The sequence below is a fragment of the Strigops habroptila genome, chromosome 2 (genome assembly GCF_004027225.2).
Source record: "Strigops habroptila isolate Jane chromosome 2, bStrHab1.2.pri, whole genome shotgun sequence".
Classification (NCBI taxonomy): domain Eukaryota; kingdom Metazoa; phylum Chordata; class Aves; order Psittaciformes; family Psittacidae; genus Strigops; species Strigops habroptila.
Window position 1 is genome coordinate 5,666,839 of NC_044278.2, and position 17,688 is coordinate 5,684,526.

The window sequence follows — 17,688 nt, forward strand, 5'->3', positions numbered from 1 at the left end:
CCTCTTATTAAATCAGTAACATTTTATTGATCAAAACCATATATTTGTTTCTCAGGGTATTGATTTAGTATTATGCTGAAATTCAATGTTTGACCAGGATTGAGAAACTCTCTATATTTTTAGTAGAATTAACTGTGAAAAAGAAACAGCCAGTTCCCAGCCAGCCCTCATTAAAGCATAACCCACCTCCAGTCAATATGAACAGGCTGACTTGAAACCTTCCTCCATTTTGTATATGTGCTTTGCTCAGTCTTCCATCCCTAAAGCCTCTTTATTCTGTGTGTCCTTGTTCCTTTCACTAGATAATTAAGAAAGAAAGGGTGAACAGCTTGCCTATAAGGGAGCAAGGATGTTGGTGTACAGTATATCTGTGAATTTACAACACATTGGTAATCCCATGTCCAAGTAATTGTCCATGTGGACACACTTGTTACTTAATATAGTTTTGACTAACTATAGCTTTCCATTGCCTACTGCTCTGCTTAAATTCAAAGTGTACACTGTCTTCCAGTATCTTTCACGGGCAGATAAGTCTTCAAAAAGCAGAAAGGTAACCAGAAAGTAAGAGGTTGTTGCTCTGTAGTCCTGAAGAGGGCAAAAAAATAAACATCTTGGTAGATAGGAGCTATCAAATGTAACTCATTAAAGCTATATTATGGACATCACTCAAGGAATATAGATTTGTAGGAAATCATGACTTTGCTGACTGTGTTTAGCTCCAGGAATCTTCAGTGAGATTATTTACTCAATGGCTAAAAGTCCTTTTCTTGTATCTAATCAAAGATCAGTATGAGCATTTGATGATATTCAAATAATCATGTGTTTGCCCAGACATTTGGGGACAAATCTTTAGAGGCTTTGGTGTGTATAGGTATGTGTGTGTGTGTGCATGCACTGAGAGATATTGTCCTTGTTAAAAGAAACAGTATTTTAAAATTGTTTCTGTTTATTGCTGCAGTATTTGTGGTCACCAAAGTTAGGACTGTATTCAAGTCAGTCAGCTAGCGGCTCATATTCTGTAAGGAAATGTATATGGGCACCTGTCAATAGAAATTGTCATTTAGAAAACAGTTTTTGGGCTGGCCAATTACACTGCTCCTCATCACTACAACAGATGGGCATATGTAAGTCTTCGTTTGTTTTTTGGGAGACAACAATAATTCTTAGGATGTAGCTTTTAATCATTGGATCTGAGGATTGGTATTGTACAACGTTGATTTTTGTGTGCATATGTTTGAAATAGTTAACTGATGTACTACCAGAGTCTGAATTCTAGACTCTTGAAAAATCGAGGGCTTCTTTTGTTACTATTATGCTATCAAATTGTTTTCATATAGCACCAGGAATGCTTCTGGTTTAAGCTTTAGTGTTTCCCTTTTAGGATGCCTTGGTAAACAGAAATTTTTCAGTTTTACTTCCTGGATTTCTCTTCTTAAGGAAATGCTAGGGCATGCTCTGGTGAGAATCAGGAAGAGTATTTGTTGGCTTTGCCTGTCGTACACTTCTCTCTGACTTGGATCTCAAACAATCACTTATGAGGCCTCCTATGCAAGCATATGAACATAAAATAAATAAGATGAACATTTCAAACAAATAGCTTACCTTTATTTTTGATTCAACCATCCATTATAAACGTGCATTATGCTGCAACTCCTGTTGAGATGAGCGCTGCAGGAGTCATGAACAGAGCAGGCCTGACTGCCGGCCTGATTAGATCACCAACTGAGAAGCAGTGATTTAAACAAAATTGGCTGGGCAATGGCTGCTGATGTGCTGTTGTTTTTTTTAAAGCCATGGAAGCACGGTGAAGTGGTCAGAGTATGAGTCTGGAAACCAAGTATTTTGAGTTTTGTTCTTGCTGTAGAAGCGTCTTGTCTCTTGCATCAAGTAACTTTTACTTATCTGAAAATGAGTTAAAATGCTTATTTGTTACAACTGTAAGGTTCTTTCTGCATTCCATCAAGCCAAGGAATGTTCCATTGGCAATTATTGAATGCCAGGATCTGCATTTATTTATTTATTTATCTATTTGATTGGGTTGTTCATATCTCATAAATGGAAACTCTAAAATGATTTTGTTTGGAAAAAAGGTGACTGAATCATACTTCAAAAAACAAATAAACAAACAAAACCAAAAACAAACCAAACAAACCCCCCCCCAAAAAAAACCAAACAAAACCAAAAAAACCCAAAAAAACCAAACCAAAAAAAAAAAAAAAAAACCCCAAAAAAAAGCTTCCTGCTCAGGAAGACTGATGAATGATATTTTTGTTAGTCCACTGCTAATTGTGGCAGTGAGGTTGGGAGGAACATTAGTTTCTGCGAATGGCTCTTTAGGGTAGCAATCTCCTCCTTGTGGTTGCATGTTAGAGAACAATGAAAATCTAGGCATGTAAAAATAAGGGAGAACAGGCATTTCTTGGGGAAGTGGAGCAGTAAATTTAGCTTGCAGATGTTGTAAAGTGTGTGGGATTCCTAGCTTTTTGTTAGTTAATTACTGGGTTTGCTTATAATGCAGACTACCAAAATGGCAGAGTGCCACTTGAATGTTATTCCTGCATGACACCACTACTGTTCACATGGTTTTTTTTTACTGCACATAACCAATTAAAGGCTGATTTCTGCCATTGTTTACCTATGGAGAAAGGAACACTAATGATGCATGTTAAAATTAACTTGTGGGAATTTAGTAAGCAGACAAGCAAACTTCCCATACATTAGCTCTATCCCTCTGCCTCAATGCAGTTTACATCCCTGTCGCTGAAACAGGAGCAGAATCTGAGGGAGGACCCAATTTAGTGGTTAGGCGAGAGGTGAGTAGTGGCTGCAACTCAAACCCCTGATGGAAAGGAGTATTATTAGTACCAGTGGGAAACAAACTTCCTTTCTGTGAAACAACTGGCTGTTGTGGCATCCTTTTTCGTGGCACATTGTAAAATACAAGCTGAAATGGATATTCAGAGCTGTGCTTTGTACACGCATTTCCTCAACTGTTAATTCGTGCCAGAGTTTAGAGGAGTATTCTGTGAAAGAGGCCAACTAACTTGGGCAGGTCCATATAATAAAACGATACTATGTGTGGCAATGATTTGAAGGAAACCTGTGCAGGAATGGGTAGCCCGCTGCCTCTCTGCAGAAAGTGGTCTTTCCTCACGGTAGGTGTACGGTAAATTTAAGTTCTTGCTAAATTACTCAGTTACTTTTAGAGGTATTCCATAGGATATTGTCCTCTACAGAGACCTGTGCTCGTGCTTCTCCTTTCTTTTGCAAATAACTCTGTAGACAAAACACTGTCAGTAGTTTCTTGGAATCACAGAATGGTTTGGGTTGGAAAGGACCTTAAAGCTCATCCAGTTCCAACCCCCTGCCACAGGCAGGGACACCTTCCACTAGAGCAGGTTGCTCCAAGCCCCTGTGTCCAACCTGGCCTTGAACACTGCCAGGGATGGGGCAGCCACAGCTTCTCTGGGCACCCTGTGCCAGCGCCTCAGCACCCTCACAGGGAAGAACATCTTCCTACACTTCCCTTGTTCAAGTTTGAACGCAGGCAGTGTTTCATCCCAGACAGTGGAAGTGAAAGCAAAATATGACAGTGAGTGTGAGTGGTTTGCCTTCTGCTCTGTCTTAAATGGCCATTCCAACTTAATTTGGTTTTAATGAATTTGGTGTTATTATTTTGGTGCTTTAGTTTTCTCCACTTTCTAGCAAGACAAAGTGCTATTTGGAGCACAACTCTGGTTAAATTTTTTTATTTACTCAAGTGAGTAATCTTTCTGGCATCTCCCAGATGATTGGAGGTGCATGCTCTTCTCTGCTTTTACTTACGGACATATGAATATTTTTTACTATTTTCTCTTGACTGAAAAAAACCTGAGCTCACCCTTAAGGGGAAAAAAGAATGGAAATATTTGTAGTTATATATTGCAACTGGTAAGAAAACATCCTGTCATTTTCACAAGTAAACGTGCACTAATTAACAGTGGAACTGGAATTACTTGACCTGTTTTAACTTACACATTTTATCAGTTTAATTTTTTTATCTGAAAATCATTTAGCAGTGGAGATTATTCATTCTTTTAAAGATGCAGTGGCTAAACGGGAGGGTTAATCTTTAACGAGATGGTTTTAAAATTATTGACAGTGTGCTTATTTAAGGATTTTATTTTTTAAATAAAATGCTTATTTAAAAGCATTCGTCTCGATAATAATAGGCTTTTGTATTAGCTTTATATTGTATTATTTCTTCAAAATATGGAATTTCCTTCTGAATTTTACAAATGTTATTATATAGAAACATAGCATTTTTTACATTTAAAAGTATGTTGGAAATCAAGAATAGGATTGGCGTTATCTGATTTCTTTTGAGGTATACAATATACTTTCTCTTAAATGTGGTATTACCAGAAATACTTTTGAGACGGGTTCATTTACTCGTAGCATTTAGAAAACAAGATTTAGGAAAGATTTGCCTTGAAGGGCTGTGTCTTGTATGTATAGGCCATATTTGATGTCCTGGATTTGTGCTCGTGATCTGAGCAACTTCTCAATTATATCTGTATTAAGAAAATAAAATAAAAATCTTTAATTCAGACTCTAAGCCTGAAAAATTAAGCTTCTACCAACAGCTTCTAACAACAGTTAAATTCTGAATTGGTTCAGAACTCTATTTACACATATAGTCATGTATATGTGTAATGATACACATCATTACATCTTAATACTTTCTGTTGAACCACTAGGCACTCGCTATTTCTTAATCTATTTTTTTGTTAGTTTTAGTTAATAGAAAATATACCTAAAGTGCAAAAATCTCTTAGGAACTCCAGGGGAATATTTTCTAGCTTCATCCTAACTAAGACACTTTAGGGAGCATAAACCAGGTGCTAATGTTAACTGGGGTCTCAGGTGCCATTGTTTTTGTTGCAAGACTTAAAAGAATCCCATCAGAAAGGGGAGGGAAAAAATTACATCTCTTTTCAGTAGCTGTTGGTTTAAATCTTCTGACTTCTGTGTAATGATGTGTTGTAGCATCCTTCTTGCTTTAATAACTATCTGTCAGGATCTGAGATAGAGAATATGTTTTGGGACTGGGATGACATCAACATAGGCAGAGTAAGGGGAAGAGGGTTGGAGAGATGTTTTACAAGGTAGTATAATCCTATTACTGATTAAGAAAAAAGTGTGTGTGTGTGCGTGTGTGTGTGTGTGTGTAAAGAGCATTTTTGCAAACAGCAGGTGCACAGAATAAACCAGCCAGGAGCAGGAATAGTTTTTGCAGTCATATATCATTTTAACCAATGTTTCACCTCTCTAAATCTCCCAAGCATAAACCTTTCCAAGTAAGTATGTATACAGTCACACATGCGCACACTCAAAATACATTAACTATCTTTAAAATTACTGCAGAATTTTGTTATTGTGCATCCCATGGCATAACATTCTGAAGTCTAGCCTCCTTCCAAAGTAGGGTATTATGTTGAAGCAAAAATACTCTAAAACCAAACAAATCCTGTCATTTTGTGAACAATCTCTGGGCAGTGTAGGTTACTTTAATGGGTGCATCACTTTAAACTTACCCTTCACCATCTGTTCTACCTTTTTCACAAATGGAAAAAGAACATAATTCACAACCGTATCATAAAATGTAAGATGAAAATGATTTAAATGGGTTTATGTTCCTTATTCAATAAAATTTGCATCTGTTAGGTTTTTTCTTATAAATTGTGGGAGGACTGGAGGATTGCTCTACCCACAATGCTTTTTGTAGTTGTCTTAAGGCAAATAAAAAGTCTGAGTCAGATTTGTTGGGTAAGTTCAGGTCTGCTGTCAAAATAGAGTTGTTATAAATGGGGGGATGAGGGGGAGTTAGTAAAACAAAACAAAACAACCCTGCCACAGAATTGGCTAGAGAATTCATGTTCTGTGAATACAGCAGGAGAGATTAGCAAGATAACTGTGTCCTGTGAGAACCATATTCTGCTTTCTAGCATTTTAGCACTTCTCAGCGTCTGTCTGTTTGCTCTGGTAGAGACTATTTACAGTATTTGATGGTGGGGGGGAATAGTAATTCTTGCTTAACATCAGCTCTGCCTTGGTTTTGTGGGGGTTTTTTGTAGGTTTTTCTCCCAGAGGTTTTGTTTTATTTCATTATCAGCTAGCCTCTAAAGGGAGTGAAGTCTGTGGTATATGCAATGTAGACATCTGCATACCAAGAACTGAAATCTGATCATCAGCTCTTCTTCCCCAGAGCCGCTCTGCAGTTGCTAGAGCTAGGGCAGGGCTGATGTAGACATTTGGCTGTTGGTGAAAAGGATCAGTGTGGTTGCTTTAGTTCCCTGGATTACCTGGAATTTGTTGAAGGTGCTGTCTTCATCATTTTACTGGAGGTGATGCTACAAGGCCTTAAGAGATTATGAATAGAGACGTAAATTAGGCATTCCTCATTCAGGGAAAACTCCAAGGACTGTGCCCAGAGTCGCATCAACATGTTCAGTAATGAAGTTTGACAGTTCATGTCTAAGCTTTCAGGGTAAATGTGTGCTGGGAATGTAAATATGAAAAGGTAAAGAAATTTGCTTTCTGAAAGAAAAAAATAAGTGCATTGGTTAGGGAACCAGACTCTGTAAACATGCACACAGTCACTCTGTGTGTGAGCTCAGTGAATGAAAAAATAGTCTCAAATGAGCTGAGTTTCTCACTTGTGAAAGCACTGCAGAATTGAGTCCTAAGAACATAAGACTGTTGTTTTGACAGAGCTTCAAAAATATGAAAAGATTAAGTAGAAGTCCAGCACAGTTTGATTGTTTGTTTAGGCTGAAAAGAAAAAAGAGCTGTGAAAATAGGAGATACAACCCATATAATTCCAACTACTTACATTTTAACATATAGTTCAATTTTTCCAGAAGCATGAATACCAGATATATACATTTAAAAAGTATTCTACTCGCTTCCAAAGCAACTACATCGGTATGTTGTGTTTGCGGTTTTTTTAATATAACTTCTTACAAGGAGCACATTTGTGTAGTTAGCTTGCAAAATAGACATTGTGACCTCTTACACACTGTGCTTTAGTCAGTGTATTGGGCATATTAAAACACCCCACACGTTTTGAAAAATGTGTTTGCATGAGATTAATGCCTTTTCTTAAGAGTTGCTTAATTCTCCCAGATAAGTCTTTTCAATGATTTCCTAAGTGTGTATTTGCTCAGTAGTCTGGCTGTTCTATATGTAAGAGTTCTGGATCTCTGTGTGAAGTGTTGCATATATGAAGTCTGAATTTGCCCTGTAGCTTGGTCTAAGTTTGGCCCTAACTCATTATGCGCCTTAATAGAGCTACCATGCAGAGGCAATTGCCAAAAACTCAGTTACAGTTAATACTGACCAGAGAGTTTTGTGTGGAACAGAGTTGAAGGTGCAACAAAAATACAGCAATAGTTTTGAAAGGAACACCTTAAATAGGGTAGGAAGGAAAGTGCCCACTTACAAAGGGAGGGGGCGAAGTCATATATTCATCCTGGAGAACTTGCAAGTGTTTCATTGCTAAGGTTTACAATTCTTATTTATGCATCACTTGACTTATTAGACATATTGATGTGGGTCCTCAAATGTGTTTTTAGACAGTTTTATGAAATGCACTCTTAGTAAAATCACAGGATTATTTTACCTGGCTTGATAAGGCCACGTATGATACAAGGATAGTGCATGCATTTGCTTCATGGAAGTGGCATATCTGTATTTGAATTGATTTAGTTGAGGTGACTAATTATTTTTACTTCTTTATTTTTGTATTGTGTTTTTTACTTTCACCTTGCTCTAAAAGTGTGCAAATTAGCAATCCAGACCTGAACATCAACAGAATCTCCTGTGATCTTCATTAACAAGAACTTTTCACAAATCTGACTCCACAGTCAAGTGGTGCAAATAGTACAGATGGATTTACGGGATACCAATAAAAGCCTTTTATATAAGAACATCCCCAGAGACAAGTCTTTTATATACTCAGAGGTGCATAAAACATTGACAAATCTGCCTGGCAAGCTTGTTTAGGAATTTGATTTATTAACCACGTCAATTTAACAGTCTGTAGACTTGTTCTTTCTAACTTGTTAGTTAGAATGCACATGTTCAAAACGCCACTAAATGTGTATGTGTGCCACTAAATGTTACCTAAGGATATTTTATCACCTTATGCATTCCTCCCCTTCCCTCACGTTTCATGTAGTGGTGTGCTATCTTCCCTGGGCATTTTGTTTTAAATATAATTCTTAACATCTCAAGGACTATGACAGTCTCAGAAACATGTTTTTGTTTCCAAACAAGAAAAGCTTGTTCTGTAATGGTTAAATCATGATGTTTCATTCTTCCTCTGAAATGTCTCTCTATTCTTTCTTGATTATATGGAGCAAAAAGGTTAGTACTACTGTTTGCGTATGGATACATAAGGTCCTCTCTATCACACAGCCTTTCTCCCTCTTAATAATTCAGCCCAATTTAGTGAAAATTGCCTCTCTGCAGCCAGGCTGGCACAGAAAAACCTTGTTTCCCCTCTTCTGAAAAGATGCATCCTACCTTTTTAAATGTGACATTAGCAGTCCTGTCCATCAACAAAGCGTTCCTGTCTATATAAGATTGTATTAACCAAGAGGGAAAAGTACTCTTAGCTATGGTGGACTGAAACTCCAGCAGTCGAATGTTACTGAACAAGGGAAAAGGTGAGGAGAACTCTTGAGTTCCAGAAGTAATCTGTCTGAACAGAGGCTGGACTTCAGCAGGCTCTGTCAGCTGTGATTTCTTGTAGGATGTGTGATTGTAGGTATTACAACAGAATGAATGCACATCTCCTATGTGTTAACATTCCTGTTATCCTTGTACTGCTGTCACCATAATTAGAAGGGCAGGTGGAGGGGGCACGTGTCTATTAGCACATATTTACACTTACAGGCTTGAAGCTTGCGTATGTAATCTAAGCATGCAAATATGAATCCTTGATTTCAAAATATCAGTCTCTAAACAGACTGGTAAGGTCTTTACATGGAGTGCTCTTTCAAAATATGAGATAATGTGCAGGTCTGTTTTCTTATGTTATTAAAATGCATAGATCTTAATCACAGTTTGCCTTTTAAATTATATTCAATATATTAGTACTCTAGTTAGGTACAGTTGTTGTACTCTTTTACTGGAAAATTGTTAGCCTGCTATGCTGAGTCCTAACCTAGACAAATATATTTTGATGACACACAGAATTCAGTAAAATTCATTATAAAGACAAAAACTGAAACAAAAACATAAAATACTGCAGCATGTTTTGTAGGTTGGGGGAAGAGATTTGCACAACCAGACAGTTTCCAATTGTGATCTTTGGGTTATTGTTTTCAGTAACACAATTTAAGTTTGCCTTTGTGTCCTGAGTGGACTTTCTGTTTCCTGCTATTTACTCCTTCTCATTTACTCTTAAGTGTAGGAGTTGCTAGTGCAGAACTTGGATAAAAACTTGTAGCGTCTTCTGGCTTCGTAAGAACTGAGTGGGCAATGAACACCAGATTTGCATCTAGTAAATGTTCTCTATATTAATCACACATTAATTAATAGATGGCAAAGTGTATCTTTTTCTTTAATGAATGAGCAAAATGTCTTATACTGTCATGCACTCGGGGTAATAAGGAAGAAAGTGATGGTAACAGAAGGCTTTTTCCTGTGTGGTGTATTTGGGAAATCCTCTCCCTCCTTTGCCACCCACTCTGAGTGCTGTGACTGTGGCTGGCAGGAAGCAAAGCAAACATTGTGGAGCCAGCTATTCGCAGCTGTATGTGTGTCTCAGCTGTGCCGCCGATCCATCTGCAGTAGTTGCCATCTGCCAGTTGCTTTAGTTGGGGAGCATCTGGAAGGTGTGCCATTTTAAAGAGAAGCTGCTGCACAACAAAGAAGTGATTTCCTCCTTTCCTCCTTTTTTCTTTTTAATCTTACTTGCTGCTTCTCTTACCTTTCTTGTGACTTGTGTATGCAGGAGGAGTGGTGCAGCATAGTAAGCGCCCTCTGCCACCCATATAATTTATAGCTTTTTTCATGACAGTAACATACTGAAAAACATAGTATTCCCTCCACTGTCCCATGGAAAGAGGAGGCTGATCAGACTATCTGTGATGAGAACAGCACATGCTGTTTAATGAGATGCTCCTGTCCTCCACCATTTTAATCCACGAGTAGATCATTGTAGGAATGCTGTGTTACATGTTTTATAGGATGGGATAGGTCCATTTCTTTCCATTTCCTAAAATTTCTGAAGAATTGTTAGAAAGTTAATCATCTTTACAGATTTGGCTTCTAGGAATTTTGTTTTAATGATCTAGCTCTTCTGTTTTGAGTTACAGAATATAGATACACATCTTCTGCTCTAGGCATCTCTTACAGTTAGCATATAATAATGCAGAAGGACGTACTGTGAATAAACATTAATGCTCACTGCCTCAAGTTTGTGGGGGAAAAAAAATTGCTTCATGCATAAAAGATAAACTGAAGTCATAGAGGTGGAAATCTGAGAACTTTTTGCAAAGAACGGTACTCCAGCTGCCTTTTCTTGCTTATGTTGGTATTGTTTGTATTCATGTTTTATGAAGAAAGATTGAAATTCCATTTTTCTCTGGTTTTGGTGTTGTTTGTTTGTTTTGGTTTTTTTGTTTGATAACTTGAGAAAAAATTGACATGGGGACTCCTGTTTTGGAGTGGATTTAGTTTGTGCAAGACTGTTTGGCTTTTTATTTAGTACTAGTACCAAGAATGCCGGATAACAGAATTAGCCATGCCCACTGGGATTATGGTATGGTTTTTGGTTTGTATTTTTTATCAAGATACTGACCTTTAAAATAACCCCCCTGCAAAAACAAACGAATAAAAATCCTCCCCCCCTGCAATGCCAATCTCTTCTTTGAATCAAAGTTAGGATTTAACAGTGACCCAGCCAAGAGAGATGTTCAGATTTGTGTAAGCAACAGGAAACAAATGCACTAAATAGGCATTTACTTCTTTGCACCCAGATCTTACCCATGCTATGTTTGAGGCAATGCCAGAGTGTTGCTTTCATAAGGCATCTGCATCAGCAACTAGACGCAGAAGAAAGGATTTTGTCAAAATGGAAGAAAAATATTGGAAACTTCTATATCAACTTGATTTTTGGGCTCTGTGGGCTCCCTCAGTGGATTCCACACAACTATTTTCTTTCTTAAAAACACTGCTGTAAAATTCTTCCTGCTTTTGTGCATTAGCTTTCTATTTACTGATGCTTCTGAGCAGGAGGTTGTCATTCCCACTTCTCTTTTTTTTTTCCCACTCCTCATGTGTATTGAAAGTGAACTTTTTTTTCCTTTTCCCTTTGTGCTGCTACAATAGGCATTTATTTCTGGCAACTGGTTTTGTGGGACTCTGGTCCTTGGCTGTAAATCTTGGATTCTTCCCAATTGTTCCTGTTCTGGGCCTGGTAGGTTTAGCTCATTAATCTAATGTTCTGTAACTTCCTGCTGCTAATCCTAGTTATTAGGCCCTGTGTTCATTAAGCTTGCTTCTGACTCCAGTGTATGACATGGAGCGAGAAATAATCTGTAACGGTGAGATAGACATGAAACACAGCTTTGCTCCCCAAGCAGCCCTCAGGGCTTCAGTAGGATCACTTGTACTGCAAGTGCTAAACCTTGTCCTTCGTAAACACCAAGACTTGTTATTGTGCATGGAATAGGCTCTCCAAACTTTCTTTTTCCATTCTTGCTCTTGCTGAGTAAAAGCAGTGAGCCAGTGTCTGCCTGTGTGTCTGTATTGAAGGACTGCTAGCATGAGGCTTGGCCCATAGTTAAGTGGAAAAGAGCAGGTCAAGTTGCAGACAGCCTTCTTTACCAAAGATCGAGGCATTTTTGTTGTCCTTGTGATTTGAATGCACTTTGCTCATGGCTAAGGACTCTGAGGGCTAACAGCTTAAAAAGGGCAAGAATTCAAAGTATTTTTCCATCCTTTAAAAGATAAAATGGCAGTCATCCTTCTGCAACACAAGGTACTCCAGGATGCAGTTAAGGGTATCATTTTTGCTATTGAAAGCCCTAAGTGTATCTAAGTCCTGTCTGTCTGGGTTCATAAGCTCAACCCATCGTGGCCTTTTCAAAATGAAATTGAGCTAAAGAGCTGTGAACTACTTTTTCATTTTAGTCATAGCCCCCAGTGTTTATGGGAGTCTTTTCATGGATGTCTGCAGTGCAGACAAGTGACCGGGAGAACAGAAACCTTTCAGATCTGGGGACAGTCAGGGTGCTTGGCTGGTTAATGCATCTTTTCATGGAGCAAGCAGACCTCTAACAGCTACACAAAGCTAGGAAGCAGCAAGAGGCAGCAAGTTTTCTGTACGCTCCTTTTATGTTTCACACAAGGTTTGTCTCTTTGTCGTGTTGTTTTTTTATAAACTGTCATTTTCTGATGAAAGCCAGTAAGTATTTTTAGTTGCTAGACTAGTCCCCTTTGAAATTTTGGGATTGGTAATTGTATCTAACTTAATGTCAGTACGTGTTCGTATAACCTCAGTTGTGTGGTGGTCCACTACTCTGTAAAAAGGGAAAGCTACTGACTGGTGTTTCTGCAAAGGTTGAAGGTTGTGACAACTTGCCACGTCATCTTTGTTGTAGAGATCATTTGCTGACATAAGTGATAGCAGTGATTGAGGAGCCAGGTGGCAGCCTTGACTTGAGAAGGAAGGCAGCAGCCTATCTGGGTGTGATGGGACTTCAGGTCATTCTCATTGATGATTTCTGAGCTACATCAGTCTGTATTTCTACTGTACAGTGAGAGCCAAAACTGGTCAGAGTATTCTAGCTGAGTCTTCACCTGTGCCAAGATGAGTAGCAAGACTGTTTAGTAAGTCTTGCTGCAAGAAGGAAATTTTCTCTGTGTACATGTTAGGGGGCCCAAGAAGTATGGAAAGAAGAAATATGTCATAGAAATGAGATTGGAAACTCTGCAACAAGTTTCCTGGCAAATTGTAGTGTCTCTGCCATGGGATGATTTTAAGAGAGGTTTACCTAAAAACAGGTCAGGTAGAACAAAGGTGTAGCTGAAACTGCCTTACTGTAACAGAAGGGGCTGGTAGATCTCTCTAGGTCCCTTCTAGTCCTGTGACTTATCTCAAGAAAATGCTAAGTAATCACCCAGAATCTCTCTTTACTCTCTTCTGGGTTTGTGCCATTTTGCCTCTCCTCAAAAGGTGGGCTGCATCTTCAAGTTTGAGCTGTATAACAGCTCATCTCAAGTACCTCTTTGCACACTGCTGTCAGGGAACACCTTGCAGGAGGATGGTTTAATTGTGCAGCCAGCCCTATTTGTTTGTAGGAAAAAATCCTCTACCCATCAGTGAAATTCTAGTGGTCCTGTCTTAAATGACATTGTGAATAATGAATACAGTGAGTTTTGTCCAGTTTTACCCAGACTGGCTACAAAATGCTTGAGGCAAGTCTGTGCTGCAAGCTCAAATCATTAAGGAGAGTGAATTTGTTGGAATAAAAATAATGATAATAATAAAGCAATATCCTAGTACAGGGAATCACTCACATTCTGAGCAGTGTATTGGAAAATATGGTGTTCTTAACTGCAATTCATAGTGAGTTGCATCTTTTCATATGTCATTCTTGACATGAATCCTTGGAATGATTATAGAGGATAATATGATGTGCACATTGACATGAATAGGTATAACGCTTCATCTTAGTGACACCTCATGCCTACAGAATTCAGAAAGATTACTGTACTAGAAGCAGCTGAAAGCAGTCTTTAAACCAGCAAATATAATGCTTTAGTTTGCAGAATTCCTCTAGTCTTGTAAGCATGAGTGAAATACTGGTGTTTTTGAGAAGTGAGCTGTTGATATTTAAACATCTTGATCTCTTATCTCTGAGTTACTGTGCAAGACAGCTCCTTCCTGAAGCTAGAAATTAAAATGAATTAAAAATCCAGCAAATGCTGAACTGATTATTTCTTATGATAGAGACTCAATATTTTCATTGAAAATCAATCTATAAATTATTGCCAGAGTTGCATTCATTTTGATCCATGTTTACATAGGCCAGGGAAAAATAGAACAGGGTAAATTACTATACAGGTCTATACTGTAGCATCAAGAAGTTTTAATCGTTTGCTATTTGCGTTTAATCATTTGCTATTGTCTTTTTTATGCATGGTTTCCTAGAGAGGTGGTCAATGCCCCAAGCCTGTCAGTGCTTACCCTTGAATTGGTCCGGTGACTTGACTGGATAATCGTTGCAGGTCCCATCCAACTCAAATTATTCTAGGCCATTCTAGGCTATTCTAGACTGACTGAGTGTGTCTTTTAAAATGAAAGCATCCTTAGGTGGCATTCATAGAATCATAGAATAGTTTGGGTTGGAAAGGACCTTACGATCATCTAGTTCCAAACCCCCTTCCATGGGCAGGGGACACCTCACACTAAACCATGTCACCCAAGACTCCATCCAACCTGGCCTTGAACACTGCCAGGAATGGAGCATTCACAGCTTCCTTGGGCAACCCATTCCAGTGCTTCACCACCCTCACTGTAAAGAACTTCTTCCTTATATCTAACCTGAACTTCCCCTGTTTCAGTTTGAACCCATCACCCCTTGTCCTGTCGCTAGAGTCCCTGATGAAGAGTCCCTCCCCAGCATCCTTGTAGCCCCCTTCAGCCACTGGAAGCTGCTCTGAGGTCTCCATGCAGCTTCTCTTCTCCAGGCTGAACAGCCTTAACTCTCTCAGCCTGTCTTCATACGGGAGGTGCTCCAGCCCCTGATCATCCTCATGGCCTCCTCTGGACTTGCTCCAACAGCTCCATGTCCTTTTTATGTTGAGGACACCAGAACTGTACACAGTGTTGCAAGCGGGGTCTCACAAGAGCAGAGTAGAGGGGCAGGATCACCTCCTTTGACCTGCTGGTCACGCTTCTTTTGATGCAGCCCAGGATACGGTTGGCTTTTTGGGCTGTGAGTGCACACTGCTGGCTCGTTCAGTGAAAAGCAAATCTAGCTTGATTTAACAAGTCAAGTTGCTCTGTTGCTCCAAATAGGATCAAATGTTTGTAACTTGTGCTAATTTGTGGGAAGTTTTGCTTGGAATTTTTAATGGAATCTTACTGTGTATTAATGGAATCTTACTATTGTATTAAAACAAACCATAAAAGGTTATTTCTGAGTTCCCTGCTCATTTACATGGAACAGATCCAATACCTGCATCTTACAGGAGTCTGAGGAGACTGTTTTCCACCTCCCCAGTTACCTTTTCAACATTGTTATTAGAATATCAATTTTTAAAAAAGGGGTATTTTACAAGGGCATGTAGTGACAGGACAAGGGGGAATGGCTTGAAACTGAAAGAGAGTAGATTTAAGTTAGATATTAGGAAAAGACTCTTTACTGTGAGGGTGCTGAGGCGCTGGCGCAGGGTGCCCAGAGAAGCTGTGGCTGCCCCATCCCTGGCAGTGTTCAAGGCCAGGCTGGACACAGGGGCTTGGAGCAACCTGCTCTAGTGGAAGGTGTCCCTGCCCGTGACAGGGGGTTGGAACTGGATGATCTTAAGGTCCTTTCCAACCCAAACCATCCTATGATTCTACTATATCGTGTATTTCCTAATAAACTATGCATATTTTTATTTCCTGCTGCTGATTTGGCACTTCCATATATACGTTGAGAACAGAACTGATTCAATATAAAAACATATTTCTTTACCCTATCTTTAATCTTTTCTTAAGTATCTTTTCAAGACCAGAGGCAGGAGTGGTAAGTGTCCTGTTCTCCACAGACATGCCTCCTCTGCCTGACCACTCCAGCCTACTTCTCTGCTCCATGTCTATTCAGTGTGGCTCCGAGCTCCCAGATTGTCTTTTGTGAGATCTGTAACAAAGATGGTCAGAATTAAAAAAAAAAAAAAAAAAAAAAAAAAAACAAAAAAACCCCAACATAATGGACCTCTTCCTTCTTTTCTTCTTTTTCTCAGGTAAGATTTGTGCAGGAGCAGACAGGGTTGCTCAGAAGCAGAGAGGGGTCATTCCAGTTGCAGCAGTTTTTAAACTGAGATAATTAGCAGTTCATGCCTCTATTTGGTTTTGCTCAGGGGAAAATAAGGAAAATTAGGAAGGCTTTTAGCTGACCATGCTCAACAATGAGGTGAGAAGTGAAAATCCTCTTGTGCTCTACAGTACAAGGAGGGTGGTGTATTGTGCTGATTGCCCGCTTGTCTGACAGTTGAAATGCACTGTGACTGGCATAAAACCTCTGTGACATTTCTACCAGGCATCTTGTCTGACTAAAGCAAGATCTTGCTTTTTTTCCACTTCTTAATAACAAACAAATATAATAACAAATAAACCAACCCTGCTTCAACAGCTATATATGCCTGCCCAGAGCCTGCAGAATCATGATGTGGGGTGGTATGAGATGGAGAGGAAAAGCAAAAGTAGTAACATAATTTGTACAGAAGAGATTTATGTGGAGGATCAGTAGGGGGGACGTAGAGGTTGTAACAAAGAATGCCAGAGGTAAATCCTCTTAATTGTTTTTACTCATAGCGTTTGAGATGTTTTCTCTCTAGTCTATATGACCCAAAGTACAAGCACTAGGTATAGAGCCATGCAGTCTGAGCTTGGATAATATTTATGTAAAAATATAGGTTTGCCATCAACTGGTTTTGAACAAGAAGATAGAATACAAGGAAAAACAAAACCAACCCAAACGAAACCCAAACCTCAACCCACACTGCTAAAATATTGAATGGGAATTTAGCTTTTATCTTCACTTGGATCAATATTTTATACTCATTGTTTTCATTTGGATTTCTGCCATAGGATGTGTTTTAGAAACTGAGCCTAAAATGATGCATACACATAGGCATATTGAAATGTTTATATAAGCAATCACTGAAACATTGTTCTTAATCATCAGATTCTCTTATATTATGTTTCTCTGATACTAGAATTCAAACTCTGGACTGCAGTTCTTTTTAAAATTGAAGCTGTAGAACTTGGAAATATTTTTGTCCAATAAGTTCTGTATTAAAACTCTTCTAAATTTCCAGTGTATGATTCATGAAAGGTAAGCTAATAACAGTAGAGAAACAATGTAGTGGAAATAATTGTAGTGTTTTATGCAGGCAGTGTAATAGGTAGGGGGTTGTCAACACTTCATTTTTATTTATTTATTTATCTTTTAATTTGACAAAAAATATTAGGCTCTGAATGGCTTTTAATTCCCTTTTTATAACTTTTAGACTTCATTAGGTGGGCTTTTAGGATAAAGAGTGGCAATCTTTGCATCATTCTTATTGCTGTCTTTTTTTACTTGGAGACTCTGTTAAAATGAATTAATACCTACAGGGTGCTGTGCTTCTTAATATATGGCATTTTTGGAAAGCACGTGCATTTCTGTATTTGCGTTTATGCAGTAGGATAGCTTTAGGAGATAAGAATCCAAGTTGCTCCTGATTTGGATATTGTATGGACCACAACATGATGACTCCAGGTAAAAAGCTGCTTTGTGTAATTCTAACAAATGTACTGACGAAGTTGTCCTTAAGTCCAATGGGGCTGGAGTGGGTTTGTTCTAAAATTCCCAGTATGGGGCTGTGTATATTACCCACCATTCAAATCTTTGCTTTTTAAAATAGTTCCTGTTGGTCACGCGG